The sequence below is a fragment of the Cryptomeria japonica genome, chromosome 6, assembly GCF_030272615.1.
Source record: "Cryptomeria japonica chromosome 6, Sugi_1.0, whole genome shotgun sequence".
NCBI classification, from domain to species: Eukaryota; Viridiplantae; Streptophyta; class Pinopsida; order Cupressales; family Cupressaceae; genus Cryptomeria; species Cryptomeria japonica.
In genome coordinates, this window is record NC_081410.1 from 527650420 (window position 1) to 527674831 (window position 24412).

A 24412-nucleotide genomic window follows, 5' to 3' on the forward strand; every position below is an offset into this window, starting at 1 on the left:
ATTTTGAAAAAATATACTGACCATATACAATACCAACCTCAAATTAATAAATAATCCAATCAGTAATGCACTCTACCCATAACACTATAAACAATAAAATGACTTCTTTAAAAAAAAGCCTACATTTCCTTTGAATTCATAGATTTATAGATTTTTTATATTGAATAAAATTGCTAAGTATTAATTTGACCCGTAACCCTATTAATTTATAAGATGTTTTTTTTCTACTTCTAGAATGTTATCTATTCTCACGTCACAGATTCTATAATACTAAATAATTTATTTAGTTTGTTTTCTATTCTTCACTTTTCTACGATACATTCATTGTCACAATAAAAATATTAAAAAAATTCCATTAAATATAAAGTGTTGCAGAAGAAAGAGTAAATACATGGATGTGGTATTTTAGCAATGACGACAGCCATGACATTTCTTCCACTCATATTTGTTAATATAGAAATTTTGAAATGGGAAACATCTACAAAGCTTTTATAGATTGATTTCACGTTATATTTCAATATACACAATATAATTTCGATTTTTACATTAATATTAAATTTTGTGGTTTTTGATGTTATATCTGATGGTTTTAATTATGTGTTTAAGTTTAAAGTGTATATTAGCGTTAGTTTTTGTGTTTTTGTTGAGTCATTGCATTCATATGTAGATTAAAATTATATCTAAATGTTGGAATCGTTTTTACAATTCTAAATTGTGTGTTAATGCCAATCTATCCATCCTTTGGAGGTCTAAATTTATAAATGTGAATTATGTATTAATATTGGCTTCTACATATCTATTATATTGATGTGATAATTTTGAATTCTATAAATAAATATAAATTATTTGTTAATATTAAAAATAAAATCTCACATTTATAACCATTAATTTAACTCAATTAACAATCCCATTCACTATTAAAAATAACTGTATATTAACAAATTATTTGAATAAAAGACCATTTTAAAATTATTTATAATAATAATAAATAATTTATAATTTACAGTTCTATCCTACTAAGAGAAACTCGGATCCTATTAAAATTATGTCAGACAAATGATCGTAATATTATAACCTTGTGTTTATCACTTTTGTTAGTCATGGCGATTGTTGTCAACCACTCATCAAAACTTCTTTTAGCTTTGGCAATTGATAGATCTCAATTTCTAACTCTTAACAAACCATGAACTGATATTAGATACATTGATTGTGAAGGTATTCACTATAATTTTATAAGTGCAAGTATTAATAGATCTACATATCTACTTGAGATTAAGCTTTTAACAATACATATCTAATAGATCTGCAATTTTTTGAATATCCTGCTATGCCTGTTGTTTTTGCTAGGGAGGGCTAGTCCTCCCTGGACCTTGAACCTCCGGTTGACCTGCAGATTTGTCTGGATCTATCTCTTGTGCTACGCGCCCAAGCAGATGGGTGGGCTCCCTCAGTTGTTTCTTGCAATGAGATCCTGCACGAGGCCCCCTGCCTTGCCAAGCTTCCTCTGGTGGCCCCCAACTTGGATTCCCCCAAAAAGGACCCCAAGACTCAGGAGGTGGGTCCTTTGCCTGGGGAAGCTCAAGTGAACTCCTAGAAAGGTGCCCTTGTTGGTAACTCTGAGTCAAAAATTATGACGTTGCTGCCAAAAGTCACTAATGGTGAGGAGGGCCCTGAGATTTGCCTCCCAGATGGTATCATGGATAATATTGCTTCCTCCCTTCACCTTCACCTGGTAGGAAGATTCCTAGCCTTCAGACCCACTATAGATATGGTCAGAAGATGGGCGGGCTCTAGATGGAAAATCAAAGGTAGTGTCTCGGTCTCTACTATGTCTGGCAGACTCTTCCTTTTTAGATTTACTGCAGAAGAAGACTTCATCTATATTATGTCTGGTTCACGGTCTTATGGTAAGCATTGCCTTACTCTCTCCAAGTGCAAGCCGAGATTTGATCCAAGTGCGGACCTCCTTAGACTGGCGTTGGTTTGGATCAGACTCCCGGGCCTCCCCCTAGAATTTTGGGACGATACCATTTTTAGGTGGATTGGTAACTCGTTTGGCCAGTTTGTTGTTGTCGACAATGTGACAATGCAGAAGTCCAGACTTGTGTATGCTCGCCTTTATATGAATGTGGTTGTTAACAACCCACTCCCTAATTTCATTGCCCTCAAATCCAAATGGGATAAATGGACATAGGCAATTGTCAATGAGAACACCTCCCTGTATTGTCAAAGATGTGGTAAACATGGCCATGTTATTATGGACTTCCCAACCCCACAACTTCCAAAGGAAAAGATGGAGGAGAAGTTATCGTCCCCAAGTATTGTTATTGGGGAGACAACTGAGAAGGGTAACCCCCCTAACCCCCCAGTCTCTGACAACACTGTGGGTCAGATCGAGGACCTGATAGAAAAGAAGGGCCCTCAAGATACCTCTGAGGAGGGTTATCCCTTCTTGGCTGGTATTCTTAACATGATAGTTACCCCTGACTCCAAGAAGGATCCTACCCCCTCGAGGAGATGTTTGGGACCAGAGCTAGAAGAATGAGAGATCCCCCAAGTGAAGATTGAACAAGAAGGTCTCAATGTGAAGGCGACTATCAAAGAGAAGAAAGGGCTCAATACTTCCACTCTGCTAGCAATCATGCATCTAATACCCAACTCAATGGGAAGTTGTGGGAGGAATATCTGGAGCACTTGCGTTGGGGCCTCGCTTACCACTGGGCTTGGTCTGGACCCGACCTCCTCTTCGCCTATACAACATCCTTTGGGGAAATCAATACTCTATCTATTGGTAGTCACTATGCCCTATCTTCACCAATAGATAAGGAAAAGGAGGAATGATAGGAACCGAAAAGAAAAACTAGAGGAAATAAGGTGGATGTGGGAAACAACCCTAAACCAGGCAGATCCTCTGAGAGGACCCTCAGAACTAAGGTAATGGCAAGGGAAATTGCTAGTGGAAGGCAATTAACCCTGGAGACAATACAAAAGGGTAAGAAATGAAGTTCCTCTCATGGAACTTAAGGCATTTAAACAACCCCCAAAAGTAGTATGCTCTTAAGCAATGCATACTCACCAATAGAGTTGATATTATCCTAATCCAGGAGGTGAAAATAAATTACCAAAATTTTGCTACGCTTGTCGACAGTTTATGATCGGGTGCTGCCTTTCATTATGGAGAGGCGGATGGTGCCTCAGAAGGAATTGCTACCCTTTGGAATAAGAGCGAGCTGGATGGTCTTGCGGTTGGCTCTCCTCACAACTTTCTTTCCACCAAGTTCACTATGAATAAATTCTCTTGGTTCTTTTTTAACATTTATGCTCCTAATACTAGACACAACCAGGTTCTGATCTCGGAGGAAATCACTACCTTCCTGACTAACAATAAGGAGGACTTGTTTATGCTAGTTGGGGATTTCAACACCCCTCTTTATCCTTCTAAGAAGATAGGAGGCCTAACGAACTACAGTGAGAGCATTCTTGACTTTGCTGACTTCATCAAAAATAATGAGTTACTTGATCTTGACCTTCAAGGGAACCCGTTCACCTGGTCTAACAATAGAAAAGGCTCCAATCTGATTCAGGTCAAGCTGGATAGGTTTCTGATCTCTGCCAAGTGGAACATTGGAACTAATTCCTTGCTCTTATCTCTCCCGCATACTATCTCTGACCACCCCCTGATCCTCCTCTCTTGGGTTGACAAGCTGACCTCCGGTCCCTCACCCTTCAGATATGAGATCATGTGGCACTCCCATCCAAACTTTAAGCAATGCATACAAATCTGGTGGAACTCCCCCGTTCAAGGTACAACTATGTTCAGAATTTCTAAAAAGTTGGAAATTATCAAAAGGGAGGTGAAAGCCTGGAGTCTTTCTTCCTTTGGGGATATCTTCAAGAGTAAAAAGGAGACTGAAACCAATTTGGACCGCCTCCAGAGGACCATTGTGAAGGGGACTTCCTCTATAGACACTCATACAGAGGAGGAGGGGTGGAGACACAAATGGAAAGAAATCATTAATCTAGATGAAATTTACTGGAAACAAAGATCCAGGATCCAATGGTTAACTGAGGGGGACAGGAGCACCTCATTCTTTCACAGATCAGCCTCAAAGCATAAAAGGAGGAACACTATCCGTTCCATTCTTAATAACAAAAATGAGGAAGAGGTGGAGAATAATGAAATTGGTCAATGGGCTTCCCTTCACTTTGCTAATGCCTACTTGAATGATAGGATCAGGGAACCTACCGAGATCAATGATAAACTCCTCAGTCTCATCCCTCAAGTCCTGGATGAGGTTGATAATGAGCTACTGATAAGTCATGTGTTTGAAGAAGAAGTTAAAGCAGGGGTTTTTGCTATGGCTGCCTTTAAGGCCCCTGGTCTTGACGGCTTCCCCCCTTCTTTTTTCCAGGATTTTGGGGAAACTATGAAGTATGATCTCACTAAAGCTACCAGGGACTTCATTCGCACTGGTAAACTCCTGAAGAAGTTGAATAACACCTTCATTGGTTTGGTGCCCAAAGTTCCTGATCTGAAACTCATGACTGACTATCGGCCCATCAACCTATGTAACTCAGTTTATAAAATTTTCCCTAAATTTATTGTTAATAGAATCAAACCCCTCCTTGATAAATGCATCAGTCCCTCCCAAAGAGGTTTTGTTCTGGGCAGGCAAATTCTTGATACTGTCATTACTACTCATGAGGTCATTCACTCCATGGAGAAAAGTCGCAACCCAGGAATGGCTCTCAAACTTGACATCTCTAAGGCTTATGATAAAGTTAAATGGAAATTCCTGTATGCAGTCCTTTCTAAGATGGGATTCCAGGAAAGATTTATAAATGTTATCAGGGTGGCAGTGGAAAGTCTTCACTATTCGGTGATTGTCAATTGCACCCCCTGGGGCTTCTTCAAGGCTGGGAAGGGGATACGATAGGGAGATCCTCTCTCACCTTATTTGTTCATTATGGTAGCTGAAGTCTTCAATAGGAATTTCTCCAATCTAATAAGGACCAATAGAATCTCGGGGGGTAAAGGCTGCTTCCACACTCCCTCCTATGGTTATGCAGCAATTCATGGATGACACCTTCCTTTTTGGCCTATCGTCTGTGATAGAGGCTAAAGAATGGAAACATGTGCTGGAAGAGTACACCCTTGCCTCTGGTCAACTGATTAACTATTGCAAGAGCAAGGTTTACTTCTTTAACACAGACAAAATTCTCCAGGGTAAACTTATTCAAATCCTGGAATGTAGTGCTACTGATCTTCTTGATTCCTACTTGGGTCTCCCCCTCACTATCAAGGAGGTCACCTCCCACTTTTGGGAATCAATCCTAGAAAGAATGCAAAAGAAACTTGCGGGTTGGACTGGAAAAACTCTGAGTAGTGCGGGTAAACTCCAGCTCCTGGCGGCCTCTCTTTAAGGTGTCCCTGTCTACTTTCTCTCTCTTTTCAAGATTTCTAATTCCATGGCTAAGAAACTCAAGAGAATCCAAAGAAGCTTTCTGTGGACGGGATTGGAGGAGAAGGCCAGAATCAGCTTAGTCAATTGGGAAAAGGTGTGCAAACCGAAGGTCATGGGTGGCCTTGGGATTAGAAAAATCTCTGATCTGAATAAAGCCTTGTTGACTAAAATCGGATGGATCCTTACGAAGGGCAAAACTAAATTGAGCATGATTATGAGGGCCAAGTACTTCAATCACACCCCTTTCCCCTCCCTCCTCTCTTCCAATGAGCTCCCATCTGGGTGTAAAATTTGGAACAACTTTGTTAAGAACAGGAAACTTCTGAAGCAGGATCTAAAGTGGCAAGTTGGTAATGGTGAGAAAAATAGATTTTGGGAGGACAACTAGATTGGTGACATACCCCTTGCCTCCTTCCGGTTCAGTTGCCTCATGATCACTCTCAAGGATTCAATTGGCTCCCTTGTGATAAACTACATCTCTCCCTCCCAGTGCTGGTTAAGGCTTGCTGATAGTCTGGGGAATACCTCCCAATGGATTCATTTGGTTGAAGAGCTACAATCCCTTCTTAAAGGGATCAAGATCCCTTGTTTCACTCACACTGATAAACTTGTTTGGACTACGAATCCCTCAGGGTCTTTCAGTGTTAAATTGTCCTACAATCTCTTGGTTGGCTCCTTCAATGATTGCTACAGATGGAAAGAAGTTTGGAACTCTCAGCTCATCCCTAATATTAACTTCTTCTGGTGGATGACCCTTCACGGGAAGATCCTTACTATTGATAATCTGAAGAGGAGGGGATTTACGCTTGCCAACAAATGTGTTATATGTAATTGTGCTGAGGAAAGCATTAATCACCTCTTTATTCATTGCCCCTTCGCTTCCAAGGTTTGGTACAAAGTTCTACATAAATTTAATTTGGCTTGGACATTTTTAGAAGACTTGCAACAGTTTATTAGCAACTGGAAGTGCCCCTCTGCACACCCGCTAGTCATACTTTTTGGAGACTCATTCCTCCCCACGTCTATTGGCATATCTGGAAGGAAAGAAATAATAGGATATTCCATGACACCAGCAGCTCGGTTGACATAGTGACTGACATAGCTGAGAATTACCTCAGGGAGAACGCCTTCATCAGCAAGTGGAAAACCCTGCAATCTGGCCCTATGGCTTTGGATTGAAGGTGGATTAAAACATTGAATTTGCCAAATAGATTCCTTCGATATGACAATTTGAAAAAGATGGAGAGGCTTAATACTAGATGGTCAACACCTCCCCCACCTTGCCTCAAGCTCAATTTTGATGGTGCTGCTCGTAGTGGTTCAGCGACAGGGGGTAGAATTATCAGGGATAGCTTGGGCAACCTGGTTTTGGTCTATGCAGGAAATTTTGACTCTGTCTTGAGCAACATGGCTGAAGCCCTTGCTCTTTTTAGGGGGCTTAAGTTGGCCCTTGGCACCAATATCAAAAGACTGATCATTGAAGGGGACTCTAAACTGATTATCAAGGCCACTAAAGGCGCTTAAGGGATTAGCTAGAGAATCAACAAATTTCATCAAGGACATCTGGTCCATGATTGTCTAGCTGGAGGAATTTCAAATTCAGCATATCTATAGAGAGGGGAATGCGGTGGCGGACTCACTAGTTGTGATGGGACTGGAGATAAAAGGTATGAGGTGCTGGAGGCATCTAGATTCTCTCACTGACAAGCAGAAGGACCTTATTGGGAATGAACAAATCGCCTATATCCATCAATGAAGTGCCACTTTCCTTTAATCAACAGGTTGCTTTGGGCTGGCTACTATGCTACGCTGCTGATGGGAAATTTAAATTCAAATTGGGTGGGCTTTGCCATGCTGGCTTCTCATGGTCCCCACCTTCTTTGCCAGATGCCGACTTGGCTGGCCACCTATTTCTGTGTCGTCGATGGGTTGGAGTGCCAAATTTTGATCATTAATCACAGCAAGGACCCTAATTATTACCTTAACTGGAAACTTAGAACTTGCCATAATGATGATCTTTGCAAGTTGGCAGAGATATCAAGAGGTGTCCCTTCGCATGCTTCCCGGAGCTGGTGGACGTAGGCCTTGGGAAACACCACCAAAAATCATTATTACACCTCGCATAATATTTTGGCGAATTACTGCTTGTTTTCTCTTAAGTCCAGCTCTGGTTTTCCTCTCTGCATTTCTCTTTTCAGGCTTGCGCTGTATCTCAACTTCACTCTGGAGGAAGCTATCATGGGAGGGGATTTAGTCTGGGTAGAACTGGACATTATTGATGACTTTATGTATGCTAAAGAGGAGGAATCATCCCGTTCATGGAAGCCATGAAGGGATTCGACGAAAACCTCTCCATGCAATTTGTCAACAGTTGGAAGGACAGGAGGGTGGTCATGGAGGACATTTCGTTTGAAATCAGTGAGGAAGTTATCGCCCAGGCTACGGGTCTCTCCACCGAAGGAAGGAAATGGAAGAAAACCAGTAGGTTTGCGGATGAAAACAGCATGAACCGCTTCTTCAAAAAGGGCGAGGAATCGGCAAGAATGTGTGGGGGTTTCAACAAGGAATGTTTACCCTACCCGTGGGATCAAGTTTGCAAAATCATAATGAAATACTTCACCCTCGAGGGAAGGTATGGTGTGTTCTACTATTATCACTTCTCGCTGCTAAACCACTTTCACAACCATGACACCATTTCTTTTCCTTTCTTTCTAATGCATGCTCTTGAGTCTACTGTTAAAGATGTTCGCAATTGTATGAGTCAAGAGGGTAATTTTACCATCCTCCACCAGGGGCTGATGTTTAGGCTTTAAATTTTCATAAGGCCCTTTGCCCCCCTAAACCTATCTCGGTTCAACCCGCCCCCTCCATTTTGGGTCCCCCTAAAGGCTCTAAAAAAGGCCTCAAAAATTCTTCGAAAAAGCTAATGATTCCTTGTCAATCCCCTGACCAAGGCCCCCCCTACCCCCTCAAAATTGGGGGAAAAAATAAATGCTACCCTTCTGCTGCGAAACCCACCTCCAAGAAACCCAGAAAAAGAGCCCAAAATCCTCCTTGTCGAGTCTGATGCGGAGAAGGGTATCACCCCACACAGATCCCACAGAAAAAAATCCAGGATGAAGCAAATGGTTGTGAGAAAGAATTATACTAACGAAGAAGAGGATGATTATGAGAAAGCGGAAAGTAAGAAGGGGGAGAAGGATTTGGAGGCCATGAAGGGCTCGAATTCCTCCAATTTGGGCACTAATGTCCCCGACTCGGAGACCATCAAGGAGGATATCAAAAACACCTCCCCTCATTCTAACACTTCCCTGCCCCACACCTCTGATGGGGATGGTAGACATTCTGACGACGGGAAGATTGCTGCTGAAGAAGGTGAGAAGGAAGATGCGGTGCAGTGTTTGGGCTGCAGAGCTATCTCTGAAGATTTAAATGGTGTTAAGAAAAAGCTGGAGCACCTGGAGTCCCATGTCAACAAGATTGGGAAATTCATTGTCAAAGTGATGCACTTGTCGGCTACCTCTCTGTGCTTGCTCCACCAGGATAAGGCTGATTTGGACGAGCTGGTAAGCGACACCACTAAGGAACTGTTCTAGTTCTTGGCTGATGACTGGACAGGGCTTATGCTCTCCAAGCACACGGGTGCTAATAATTAGGTTGTATGGTTGGTTTCCTTCCTTTTTGCTATAGTTTTTTGTCGCTGGAACACCTGGTTCCATGGTGATATTGCTACTATTAACAATTTTTATAGTATTGACATTATGATGGTTTACTACTGGTTATGGCGCTTGTTGGACAAGATTGGTTTCGATCTCGGGTTATCCAATAGTGGCAGGCAGTTTTTGTTTTTGATTACTAGAGTAGGGATTGGCTGACTGCTGTGTGTCTGCGGTGTGTGTGCTGGTAATGCTATTTTCTGTTTCTTTCGGGTCAGCCCCCAGTTTTGACTGCTTTATAATAAAAAACAATACACCTATATGCAAGATAGTTCAAATGTCTCTGTTTTAAAAAGATATATTGTCCATATACTATACGAACCTCAAATAAATTAATAATCCTATGAGTGATGGGCTCTACCCATAACACTATAAACTATAAAATGACTTCTTAAAAAATTAAGTCTATAGTCTGCATTTCTTTTGAATTTTTTATTAATAAAAATTACTATGATACCTTGACTCGTGAACCCTATTAATTTTATAGGATTTCAGCTTACTTCTACAAAGTTGTCTACCTCACGTCACGGATTCTATAATACTAAATAATATAGTTTGTTTTCTATTCTTCACTTTTCTAGAATACATTGATTGTCAGAATAAAAACATTAAATATATTCCAATCTCCGCACTGTAAGATTTCTTTTTATTGACTTAACAATACCCTTAGCAACTAAATGACCACTATGGGTTACTGAATTCTTAAGTAAAATGTTGCAGAAGACAGAACAAATACATGTATGTGGTAATTTAAGAGATCAGCCCTATATTCTCATGGATAAGCAAATGGTGTTCTGGATTTCCCTGCTGGTTAGCAGTTTTGTGGTACTATTTTCTGTATTCATGGTATGGAGAAGAAAGACAAAGAGCCTTCCTCTTCCACCTGGACCACCTGCTTGGCCTATTATAGGAAACCTTTTTCTGCTTGGCAAAAAACCCAATGAATCACTGTTTGCCCTTTCTCAGCAATATGGTCCATTGATCACACTTTTTCTGGGCATGAAAACAACTGTGGTGGTGTCCTCTGCTACCATGGCGAAGGAGGTTCTCAAAACCCATGACAACATCCTTGCTGGTCGGACCGTCCAACATTCAATGACGACATTCTCTTACAACAAGTCCTTAATTATATTTGCTCAAAATGAATCCCACTGGCGAAAATTAAGGCGTATTTGCACTATAGAGCTTTTGTCTCCCAAGAAACTCCAAGCTTCGCAACAAGTCAGAAGAGACTCAGTTTTCGAAATGATTCGATTCATTTTCGAGGAAAACAGTATGAAGGGAAAGAGAGTGAACTTTGCCGATTTAATATTCCACACGGCTATGAATGTGATAAGTAATATGATGTTCAGTACAAAGGTTTTCGACCCAAATAATCCCGATTGTGTGGAGTTCACTGACGCTCTTATTTCATGGGCGAAGCTTGTTGGAAAACCCAGATTGGCTGATTTTTTTCCATGGCTTGGGCTTCTAGATCTTCATGGCGTCGATGGTAAATTAGAAGCACATTTAAAACGAGCTCATCATTTCTTAGATGTATGGATAAGCAGTAGACTGGCGAGGAGAAGCAGAGAGATGAATGATGAAAGGGAGACAGAGAAGGATTTTCTGGACGTGATGCTAGATATGGGAGCCCATGATCTTAGTCTGACAGATATCAGAGCAATACTTTTTGTAAGTTCAATTTTCTGGTATTTTGTATACAGTACTTTAAATTGGTGTCGTTTCTGGTTGGACTTGAACATCAGTTTAAAGTACCTTGTTTTGTATCAAGCTTAATTTGGATGTCATTCTGGGCTGGACTTCACTCTTATTGTTTTGGATGTTGCAGGAATTGTTATCAGCCGGTGGTGACACTACTTCTGCAACCCTAGAATGGGCAATGGTGGAACTCATTCGTAATCCAGATAAACTGAAAATAATCCAAGTGGAATTGGAGGATAGCGTGAGTCGCAATAGAAGAGTGGAAGAATCTGACATAGAGAATCTACCTTATTGTGGTGAAAGAAGTTCTTCGACTTTATCCAGCGGGTCCTCTTATGATCCCTCACAGAGCAACAAGCTCTTGTGAAATAGAGGGATTTTTGATCCCCAAAGACACCCAGGTTTTGGTTAACGTGTGGGCACTGCGAAGGGATCCTACAGTCTGGAAGGAGCCTTCCAAATTTATGCCAGAGAGATTTTTGGAGGTTTTGAAAGCTAAAATGGAGTTTACGGGACAAGATTTTCAGTTCATACCATTTGGATCAGGGAGAAGAATTTGCCTGGGACTTCCTTTGGCTGACAAGATGCTTCATTTGCTTTTAGCTTCGCTGATTCACTCCTTTGAGTGGAGTCTTCCTGATGGATTGAGGGCGGAGGAAGTGGACATGGACTATACAGTTGGAGTGGTATTGAAGAAGCGTCAAAAGTTGCAACCAATCCCATCACCACGCCTGCCACATAACATATATTAGCAGTTTCAACAATAAGGTAATTTCTTCACCAAATTAACTGGTTGCCAAGGTCTCATGATACCGTTTAAGAATTGATTGCAGGAATTTTAATTTTGAACTACTGTAGGAATAATGCATAGCTTTGCTAGTTAAATTTCTGAAGAAAATAAAATGACCCTCATATATATATCAAGAGATATTAATTGAGTAATAGTAATAAAACTCTTACTATATAAAAAAATGGAATGAATTAGATCGCTTGTGAAAGATGGCTTTAGTTGTTTCTACTTGTTGTAGCATTATTGCAAGGTTTCAATCAAACCCGTACTGATTCAAGGTCAGATTCTTAGACCCCAAAAATTTACAAGATAGTTGAATGCATTAAGTTACGATTTTCCAATAGCTCCAAATCATGTTTGGTGGCCTTGTGAAATTTGGAAATTTAAGATTAGAGAAGACTAGAGAAATTGATAGTTTGGGATTTGGAAATTTAAGATTAGAGAAGACTATAGAAATTGATAGTTTGGGATTTAGAAGGAGATTTCCAAGTCTTCATATCTTTCTAAGGTTGTTTGGTCATTAAATTTCTCTAGTGGATCATTTGAATCTTATATAAGAATTTCCATTCACTTTGGTTATGTAATTATAATCAGGACTTTTTAATGTTTCTATTGAGATAGCTTCACCAAGTATTAGTCAAGGCGCATCACTATTTGATGCTTATCTAAATTTGGGATCCCCAATGCAAATTAGTCTCTATTGTTCAATCAATAGAATAATTAGTCATGAAATAAATGATGAAGGTTAAGTAGATGATGTGATTAAAAGTTTGTCTAATTTTTTTATAATTTTCAATCCACTTAATGTGCTTAATCCTTACCATAGCCGAACCCTTGTTCCTTATTGTGTGATTATCAGTTTTTAAAAATGAAAATATTTAATATTTATTAAAAGAATAAAATGCATTCTAGAGATACTAATTCGTATGATTGTCTATGTTTAAATAGGATGAATGGAGACTTTCAATGGCGGCAACAAACAATAAGGGATATTTTCTAAGAAGTTGTAGCTATTTTATGCTAGTTCATAATTTTGTAGTATTATAATAGATTTCTTAATGTTATAACATGTTATAACAATGGACTTGGAAAGAGTGGCTATAGACATAACCTTGTTACTTGAATTGTTGTATTTTGACTGTATGCTGCAAGATAATAAATTTTATGTTTCTTAAGATAGGTTATTGAATTATCTAGAGGACATATAAGCTATAATATGCATATGACAGATATAGATAATGTTATTAAAAAACATGGAAATTAGTAAAAATGTTTCTTTAAATAATCTAGATTTTTATATTTCTTCAACAACAGATTAAGGGGAAGCCCCACTCTCAAGAAACCAATGAATATATTTATTTTCAAATGTAACTTTGACATTTCATATTCATGTCTCTCTTCATTTATTTATGAGTTTGATAAAAACCTATGAAAAACATTTTTTTATTGATGAAAATTGATGTAATTGTTGCAATAGTTACAAGAGAATAAAACCTCTTTTCCCATGGATGTAGCCAATTTTCATGAACCACATAAATCTTGGAGTATGTTCAATTTCAATGTGTTTGTTGTTTTTCTACTATAGTTATTTTTATTTCTCTATTTCTACTCTATTTATCGAGAATTTGCAATATCTTGCATATGAAATATCATGGTTAAATCTTAAGAAAAATATATAGATCTACAAAATGCTATACTTAGAGAATCATAGTGAAAAAATTGATGTGTCTAATATCAATTGATGGTCTTTCGCATGGTATATCTTGAAATCAATGAATTATTAAAACCCACATCATTTTGATAATTTTTTAATAATTTTAGTATTTAAATACATTTTTTCCTCCAAACTTTATTTCTTTTAATAAATTAGTATGTATAATAATTCATTTTCAACTCTAATATCAAAATAAAATTAAATAAAATTATTTCCTCCACACAAGATAAAAATATAAGCATAAGCATGATTATGGGAGACTAGCATAAGCATGATTATGGGAGACGACCTAGATGCAAGTTTAAGTATACATGCAACTAGGCTACAAGGGGCTAGAGCTTGCATTGAGAGTAGCCGGTTGTTCATAAAGAGAAAGTAGCTCACATGCCTTGTCATGAAGATGAATAGTTATTTTGTGTCACTATTTGTTTAACTTCAAAGAAGAGATTTTCTTATTCTTCATATGTATCCAATCATCCCCTTTATTTTCCTTAAATTTATAGATAACATGCACTAAAACTATCATAAATCCCTTCAACAAGGGCAGTGTTCACTATTGTTTTGGGAAAAGAAGAATGGACACTCTTCAATGTAAATCTACCTGAGAAATTGTTGGTGTATACATTAGTTAGTAGGTTTAGTTTTAGTTTAAAACAATAAACAACAGCTCGGTTGGCTTCTGCTATGCAGTTATGTAACAGTTTCAGTTTTGTATTTCCTATTTAAAGGCATCCTATTTGAATCAATAACATCAGGTTTTTTATAGAACATTCGTTTATGTTTTCACATTTGGTATCAAAGCCGATGAAATGCTAGCAAAGATGGTATGGGCGTGTGATAGTTCTGTGATGGACTTGTTGTGAAGTCTGCACCAATCTCCGTGGCATGAAGAATTCTCAAAGCATGCTGATGAGCCTGGTGAAAGTGGCAGAGAGTCGTCCAGTGAGCACCAAAATACAAAGCACTCTTATTTCAAATCACTGCCCTCTTCTATTTCGAGGAGAGAAGCTAGGTGCTAGGAAAGTGGCAGAAATAAGCTATATGTTCATTTTTGGTGATCTGCAGGTCTGGCGTGCAACATTTATTTGAATCGTTTTACTAAGCATTTGATTTTATTGTTTTCAATAGATTAAGATATTTTCTGATACAAATTACATCGTGTGTTTTAGGGGTTCGGAGAGATTATATACGCAGAGGAAAGACATTTCAGATTTATGTGATCGTACAAGCCATGGATATCTCCATTTATTAAAATTTAGTGGTGGTTTCTTTTTTTTTTTCCAAATAATAGTGGACATAACCAGCCAAAGAACATGTAGGATCAAATAGGTCTCCTAACAAATCTGCATACCCAAAAGGTCCACATGAAAACAAGAATTAGCATAGAAAAAGCACCATCACCCTACGCCATTTTGAAGAAAACTGAAAAGTTGAGCAGCTTTATCTGCTGGAAGAGAATCCAAATTAGAGACACTCCACCCACAAGGAACATTTGATGCCCATTTAGCAAGGAAGTCAGCAACCCCATTCCACTCACGAGGAATATGATTAAAAGAGATAGAACTGAAACAATGAGATATCTGACGAATTTGGGCAACCAAGGATGAAAGCTTCCAAGAAGAGCTCTTAGAATACGGATTCAAAACGAGAGAGACCAAAATCAATGAATCCAACTCACAAATAACATGATTCCAATGTAAGTCAAGAGCCCATTGTAAGGCAAATAAGAGTTTGCATAAGCTTCCATCTGATTGCTTGTCCCAAAAGTAGTTCCTGCTAAAAAAAAGAATTGCATAGCACAAGTATTGTCCCTACCAACACCTCCAATTCCCACAGGTCCAAGATTTCCATGACTACTGGCTAAGGAAAAGAAATATGATGTTGTTGCATGGCTTCCTCCAAAGCCTCTAATCGTTTCCAACATCGGGAAACTAGATACAAAACTCTTCCGATTTCTTCTTAGTCTTGGAGGAAGACTCACTAGACTTAGAAGAATTCTCCTGTTTGGGATAGGAATTTGGTTTAGAATCAAACTTAGGTGGTGACTTGGAGGGACTCTCATTCCCAGCTGAATCCTTCTTAGGCTTCAGTTTTTGCTTCTTGTTCTCTTTAGATGTCTTTTCAACCAATGCTTTGTTCTTTGATCCTGTGAGAGTGTCCAACTGAGATAGGTGATCCTCCTCGCGAGTCAAGCGATCACAGAACACATCAAATGTAGGCATGGTGAAGTGTGCACCCAAGGAATCCATGGTAGAATAAAATGTAGAAGCAAATATCTAATAGGGACCTCAAAGTTTAGAGAGAATCAGGTAGATACACTTTGTGTCTATCTTATTTTTACCACAATTGTGTAGGATAAATCTGGTGGTTTTAAACTTATTTAGAAAGTCCTCAATGTGAGGAAAGGACTTAGGTAACAAAGAAGAGAGTTCCTCTTCAATCTGTAATGCTCTTAACTCATTGATGGTACCAAAAATATTAGCAAACTTGGACCACATAGCCCGAGGAGTGAGCAAACCATCAAGGTGAAAAAGCAAGCTATCTAAAACATGTAAGAAGATGACACCCATAGCCTCAATCATCTTATTCATATGTTGAAGAATCTCAAAAGGACGCTGCAACTGAGGTCAAGCCTTATCCAAATAGGACCACAACCCTATTGATCTGAGAAGCCTCATCATACGAGCATTCCAGAGGTGATAGTTTTGTGATGTAAGAAGCTCAACTGAAGAATCTGCCATGTGTACCTGTACCTGCTCTTGTGTTTTTTAATTAAGTGATCTTTCAAACTAGACAGAGGATGTAGAAGGGGGTTTTTTGTTGAGTTTGAGGTGTTCAAATTTTCTAAAGTAAATTATAGAAAGTAGAAAAATAACACCCGCACAAGATGAAAAACCAAACCCCAGTACAATCTGAGAGCTAGAAAGAAAAGCAAGAGAAAAAAATTGCTTTAGACAGTATCTTTTGTACCTCATAAAAATTATGAAACAATGAACCCCAACTCTGAATAGGGCTCTCAAAGACCTTTCCGACACCTATTTGTTTTCCGAAAAAGGAGTCTGTTTGCCCAAGTTATGGCTCTCGGAGTGTAGAAACGAGCTCTAACTTTGACGGTAAAAATTAGGGACAAAATGGAAAAATATGCAAACCTCACCTCCAAATCTGAAAAGAGCTCGAAGAGAGCTTTCTGATGCCTATTTGTTTGCCAAAATTTGATTATGTTTTCCTAAGTTATGGCAAAAAAAATGACCCCCCTATCAAAAGGCATTCAAAGAAGGGCCAGGCAGTGACTAGGCAAAGGTGGTAGGTGGGCCAGGTAGAGCGGCGACTCAGGTGGCGCAGGGAAGCCAAGCGGCGATTGAGGTGGCTGGGCGGCGAGGGTGGCGGTCGAGCAACGATTACCGTGGTCGGCAGTGGTTAGCAAACTGGCGGTGACTATCGACGATGACAGACCGGCAGGGAGAAAGGTAGTCATGGTAGTTAGTAAACCGCAGGCAGCTTTCGATGTTTGCAGCAGCCTAGGCACGTTGTTAAACTACCCACAATTTAAATTTTTATTTTATTATTTTTAAAATTTCTCAAAATTCGTGCCCAGAAAAGGGTAAAAGCTCAAAAAATATCCAGAGGCCAAAGTTGTCCAAATTGGATAAATTTTATATGAAAATGGGGGTTTTGGGGTGTTTTGATGTCAACAATGAGGTCTGTTTGAGCCCAAAATGCCCAAAAACAAAGAAGCACCCCGTATTCAAAATAAAAACTCTAAAAATCTTGAAACCCTAGCCTCCAAAAAATCTTCTGAAAAATCAGGAACAAGTAATAGCAGATGTAGGCTCTGGTACCATGAATAAGTTGATAAATGCAACTTCAGAGATCCTAAGATCACCTGCAAGCAAAATACCTGTCACAAGAGAAGAATGGAGGCAAAAAAACAATAATGGCTCTTGTAGCATCGTAAAATTGTGACACTTGCAATTTTGACTGCATTTGGGTCTTCACGATGGCAGCGCAACGTTGAACCTGAATGGAGACCCTGAAACCTATTTACGACATCAAAAACTGCATCTTTCTGCACCTTGGCCTGATCCTCCTTACACCCTGCTGTCCCAGGAGGTTGGACCATGGCGCCCAGCGCCCTGGTCCCTCAAGACCATGGCGCCTAGCGCCCTGGTCCCTTGCCCTATTTTGGGCCCGGTCCCTTGTCGGGCATCGGGTCTTCAAGTTTGCAATTTGGAAAATAATGCTCCTAGGTCGGCCTAAGGTCGGAAAAATCAGTCTTCTAACCCTAATTGACAAGTATATAAACTACATTTCCCCTCCTAGAAAAAGAGGGAAAAACATATGTGTAAAGGGCGAAAAACATATGTGTGCAAGAGGCGGAAGCGATAGGCAAATATTCAAACATTCAAACATTCAAACATTCAAGCATTCAAGTATTCCTTCAAGCAATTGAGCATTCTAGGTCTCCATTCAAGGCTAGGTGTTGCATTCAAGACAAGGATTCAACAATTGAAGAGGAGATCACCTAAAACATACAACATACAACATACAACATCATTACACCTTCGCATGTAAGGATACAAATATTCTTACAACAAGCTATCAATACTTGATTACATTACAAACATTTACATTCACAACATTCTCATTTCTTGGTTAATTCCAAAACTGGGGTTTGACCTGAAGGCAAACCCCTAATCCCTAACCCCCCAATCGTCCTCTCTTTTCTATGTGTAGATTGCAGGTACACGGCTGTAATTGAAGATCTGGAATCCTTGTGCAGAGACGAACAGATCCCCCTTTGTTTTGCGGATTTTTCGGAGGACCGTGTGCACTCCGGGCGCCATCGTCCTGTCAACTTTTGCTCAAACTTGCAGGACAACATCGTCTCAACATTTTACTGCTAATTTCAGGTCCGTAGCTTCATCCCGTGTCCCTATCTCCGTCTACAAGCGAATCTTTCTTACTTTTACATACACTCCTAGTTCAATCCTTCTATCTACATTCTTTACAAAAGAGGGTATCCTTGATGTCTCAACCCTTGAAACTCATTTAGAATTCAACCTTGCATTGTGTGGGATTGGATCTTGTGAGTTTCAACCCCTCTTTTGAATGTAAAGTCTCTCCTAAGTGAAAACCGTCAATCCTAGTGACCTCCTTTCTCTCTCCTTGGAGTGGGGGAACACCTAGGGTTCGATTTTTCCGCTTTACATTTTGGTGAACCCGACGTGAACATCCTAATTCTAATTATTCTTGGTTAGATCTAAAAAAAAAATTTGCTTCCTTAATTACATTTCCATGTTTGATCTTTTGCAAATTTTAGAGGTTAATTGCATAAAAAACCCTAAATTTTCTTTTTAGTAATTGAGCTTGTGAAATGTTTAATTGTTAATGCTTGTTTTAGATCTACCCTTCTATTGCAAATTGTCAAATCATATTTGTGCTTTAATTCTAAAAATTAAGTGGTTAAGTGTCAAAACCCTAATTTTTAAAACCCTCTTGATTCAACCTTTGACCGAACCGATGATTTCACTGATCAAAACACCTCCAAATCAGCTGTAACTTTGGATTCCGCAACAAAATCACAATATCTCTCATCCCTGAAAATTTTGAAAAAAGTTAAGAGGACCATGTGCACCCCGAGCACCATCGTCCCCGACATTTTTTCTGAAATTTTGGGAGCTAGATCTTACTGTATTTTTCTGCTAGAATCCAGAATCTTGGCTGATTTCATCAATTCTAACACTTTCAAAATTAAAGTCATTGGTCTAGTGATTGTTTGGATTAAGGCTTATAATCATTCAAAAATTGTTGAAATTGAAATTTTGTGTTAAAATTGTGTTTCTTACAGTCCTAAATCTGAAAAGTGTGTTGGCATTCATTTGAAGTTTCAGTGCTTTATTCAAATTCTTGCAGTTTGTGACTTTTGAAATTAAGTGTTTAATTGCAACAACTTTGATTTCTGCTTTCAAAATTGAATTTTGCATGAAATTGAGTCAACTTTTAAATTTCAAAGCTTGCATTGCTTTTAGTATTCCCTCTAAAATCATAAAATTCAAAATTTCAGTTTCCCTCTCTTTTTCAAAATTCAAATTTTGCATTTTTCAACAATCTTGGTAGGGTTCAATTTTGAGATTGCAACTTTAATTTGGCCTATCTACAGATCATAAAATCACTCAATTTTTTCAGATTAGCTTTAAAATCATCATAACTTTCATTCCTGAAAATTTCAAAAAAAGTTGCAAGGACCGTGTGCACTCCGTTCGCCACGGTCCCCGACATTTTTTCTAAAACTTTGGGAGATTGTCATGATTGCATTTAACAGCTTAAATCTAGGAGATTGGCTAATTTTATTGAAATTTGCTACCTCTAAATTCAAAAATAAATTCAAAATTCAAGATCTCAATTTTCTAGATAAAAATTAAAATTAAGTGCTACCCCCTTGGCCCTAATTTTCAATTGTGCCTACCTTTCTTGGAAGTTGTGTTTCTCTCTTCTTTCACAAAGTTCAAATTGGATAATCATTATCTCATTGTTCAATTTCGCCAACTTTATTTTCAAAATTCAAAATCTTCTCTCTCACTCTAGTGCATGAGTTTTACAACAATAAGCCCTACTTACACTATTCCTGTTAGACGAAGCCCTAGAATTAAGTCTTTCCAAGGTTTAATTACCGAGGAGACGGAACCTAATTTGAATGGCCTTTTTAACGAGGACATGGGTAATTCCTCTAATCCTCTTAAAGATGAAGAAGCTCTCCATGAGGTTTCTGTAGAACAACTTTCGAAATTGGATAACCAATTTGATGATTTTCAGCAATAGATGTCTCAAGAATACCCCGATAGTCAAGCTCTTTCATTAATTGAGGGTCTAAAACGTATGGTTCAAAATGATAAGAATGGAATTGATATTTTACGTAGTATTGCACACATTGTGGATTCGAATGTGATGCCTATGAAGAGTTGTGCCGAAACTTTAGGTTATACACAACCTCCTACTCAAGTCAATCATTCTACCCCTTTGACAACTTCTATTGCTAGTATACCTACTTTTACATCAAACATCAGGACTACTTCAATACAAAACATTCCACCTGTGATCACCAGTCATGGGGGCAACCCTTCTTCTTCAATCAACCCTCTTCCTTCATTCAATCCGACTTCTTCATTCATTCCTTCAATGAGTGTCCCTATTACATCTCCACAAATGAGCATGACGCAAGGGGGCAATTCATTTAACCATTCCATTCCTCCTTGTAGTGCTCCTTTTTTCCAATCATCTCCTATGACTAACCATCATAGTGTCTCGCCACTTTACTCTCAATCAATACCTTATTTCAATAATATAATACCTCCATCACAATCTAACATGTCTAATATGAACTCTTCGACTGAAGCGACCATTAAAAATCTTGCACAAACTGTCTCTTCTTTACAGCAACAAATTGCCTCTATGAATCAATCTAAGTTTAGCGTGCCCACATTTGATGTTGCGAGCCCACTTTCTCTTGACACTGTTCGAGCTATCCCCCCTAAGCATGTTGAAATCCCGCAATTGGAGCTTTATAATGGTAAAGGTGATCCTCTAACACATGTTAAGACCTTTCAAACAATATGTACCGATTTTGCTCATGACCAAAGGTTGCTTACAAAACTATTTACTAGAACATTAAGAGATAAGGCTCTACAATGGTATTGCTCGTTGCCTTCCTATTCTATTACTTCTTTCCAACAACTTGCAAATGCTTTTATTCAACAATTTCAAAACAATATAGGTCCTAAAGTTACTTTGATTGATTTAATGCATTGTAAACAAGATGTTAACGAAAAAGTGACTGATTTCATTGGTAGATATAAGCATTTGTGTGCTCAAATTTCTTTTCCAGTACCTAACAATGATATTCAAAGAATTTTTATTTCTAATTTACAAAAAGATAATAGAGAAGAACTTCTATTTTCTGAGTTTACTTCTTTCCAATAGTTGTGTGCAACTCTTCACAATTATCAACTGACTGTGAGTCAAATGGAACAAGCAAATCCTATGGCTCCGAGTGATAAGGGTGATAGTAGTCAACAACCATTTGGGAAATTTAAACTGAACAGAGGGTTCATTAAGTTCAATGAAAACATCACCAACAACAATGTGAATGCAGCATCAGGTGTGCCTCGTATTTCTAAGTTTTTCAAGAAAGAAAGAGAGTTTACTCCTTTGAATGAATCATTGCATAGTATTATGAATAAGTTATTGGAACGAAATGTGCTTACCCTCCCTCCTATAAAGCAAATAGATCTTGCAAAGATTAATTCACCCTATTTTGATAACAAATCTTTTTGTCAATTTCATCGTCAACCTGGGCATGATACTGAAAAATGGTTTGCTTTAAAGTGTAAAATTCAAGATTTGATTGATAATAATACTATCTCTGTTTCAGGTGTGAATGATAAAGGCAACACATCTGTAGCTCTTCCTAACCAAAATCTTAAGATTTTTACTGATCCTTTACCTTCTCATACCTCTAATGTGATTGAGACTAATGATTCCTCTTTCTCACCTAATGGTCTTGTGTCTATGACTCCAAATGTGATTAACTTTGTGGAGCAGCAGAAAATCCCTAAAGAACCTTCCATCACATTTGATTCCAGTGAAACTATCAAGGCACCTGATGGTCCTTTATATATAGTTGCAAAAGTCAAGAATACACCTTGCAGTGGAGTGCTTATTGATCCTTCTTGTATGGTTAATGTCATTACTGAAGAATTTCTTTTTACTTTGCAATTGAATCAAGTGATCTATGACAGAACAAATGTGGTTGTGAAATTATTTGATGCATTTTCTTCTCCTGCAATTGGTTCTATTACATTACCTATTGAGGTCCATAACAAATCCCTTGATGTGAGATTTGCTATTATTCCATCATCCGAACAATTTTGTGTGAAGCTAGGCTATCCTTGGTTATCTTCCATGAAAGCTATTGCTTCTCCTATTCACAAGTGTTTGAAATTTCCCCATAATGGTGAAGTTGTTACTATCAATCATAGTCTCTTTAAACCAGCTGAAAGAACTTCTAGCGTTCCTATTGATTATTTTTGGCCTAAACAATTTCAATCTCTTCCACTGCGAAGTGATCATCTTTTCAAATCTTATCAAAAGTGGAAAAAAGATATGATCCTATCTCTAAGTGAACCTAGAACACCCAAACTTGATATTCCTATCATTCTTGAGAAGGAAGTTCTTCCTTTTAAAGATAAAACTAATGTTTTTCCTCAAGAAGATTCCCAACCCATCCCTATGGATGTGACTATGTCTATGTCTAATAAAATTTCTAAAGGTAGACCTATACCTCCTCGTCATGATGGACTTGGTCTCCTTCCTAAACCAGATATTCCTCCTTTATATGGAGCAGTTCCTCCTCCTTCCTCTTATAGAGAGCAGAGACCTTCCTCTTCTCCTATTATTCAACCTAAGAGACCACAACCTAAACACCCAAGTGATAAGGATGAGAAAATTCCACCTCCTCAATCTTCTCAACTTCCTACTAAGACTAGACGAAATCGTTTTGTGCGTGAACGCCGACGAAAGCATCATCTTAGAGCTCGTGCAGCTGCTTCTCAAACTTTGTAATCCCCAAAAACACCTTCAGCTAGTATTATTCCATTTTCTCCTTAGCCAAAAATTGAGCCAAAATCTCCTAAACATAAGATGCATGATGGTTTTGATCTTGTGCGAGTTAAAGATCCTATTTTTATAAATCTTGATGATGATATAGATGAAAATGTTATTCATGATGAAAATGTTACTCCTCTTTCTTCTAATAGTGAATATGAATATGATGATATTGATAACCATTTATCTAACAAATTTTCTAAAGCACTTATCCTAGCTCCTAGACAAGAATAATGTGGCTTGGAACATGAACATAGCCCTTGTTTGGATCTTGTGATAGCTCCATCTGCTGTGTTGGATGTTCCTCCTCTAGCGTGTTTCCTGCCTTCCCGAAATATTGATCAGCAAGATCGGGGGGTGGATGACGTGCTAGACTAGTTTCATTAGCATAGCAGACTCTCTCCTCCTCTCTTGATCTCTTTTGTTACTTCTTCTATGTGTTATTCTCATTCTTCTATTTTGTTGTTCTTAGTGTTGTCTACTTGAGGACGATGCAAAGCATTGAGATCTAATTTGGTCTCTCTCATGTTGACTCAATGGACACATGTGTTCCCTTCTTCTAGGTGACCTTCCTTGATTGGGGAATAAAGAACAATTATGCATACATACATATGATATACATGAATTATCATACAACATATTGACCCCAAGGAAAGCGAAGTCACCTCGTGCTTTGTGTTTTGTGTCTATTATCCTTGGGTTTATCTCACACTTGGGGGCTAAATCTTTGTGATAACATGCTCCTTTCCCTTCTCATTTCTTATGTGTATCACTACCTTAAAGCAATCACCCCCGATGAGGCATGTGCGATCACTTTAACGTAGGGGGCATACACTCCGTTCATATCTCTTCAAGATACTTGAAAATTTCTTGGCGAACTTAGCTTTGCCTTGAAAATTTTTGGTATTTTTCTTGCATGACTCATAGTGAGGGAACCTTACTACTAACAGTCATGGTTCTCCCTCGTGATCTTCCCTTTTACTTTGTCAATCGAAGTCGTAAGATCCTTAGTCTGGGGGCTTGGTGTATCTTGCCTCCTTGACGTGGTGAAAGTCTTTCAATGTTGTTTCCTTGTACTTTACCAGAAGTATGGGCGTACGCTTATACTCCCGCTAAAGTGGGGGCTAAATGTAGCGTTGTAAAATTGCAACACTTGCAATTTCGACTGCATTTGGGTCTTCACGATGGCGACACAACGTTGAACCTGAATGGAGACCCCGAAACCTATTTACGACATCAAAAACTGCATCTTTCTTCACCTTGGCCTGATCCTCCTTGCACCTTGCTGTCCCGGGAGGTGGGACCATGGCTCCCAGCGCCCTGGTCCTTCAGGACCATGGCACCTAGCGCCCTGGTCCCTCAG

General features: G+C 38.7%; 1 pseudogene; it reads left to right on the forward strand.

Moving 5' to 3' along the window:
• Positions 1-9955: 9955 nt before the first annotated feature.
• On the forward strand, positions 9956-11637 carry LOC131067912 (cytochrome P450 76C2-like; annotated as a pseudogene).
• Positions 11638-24412: the final 12775 nt, after the last annotated feature.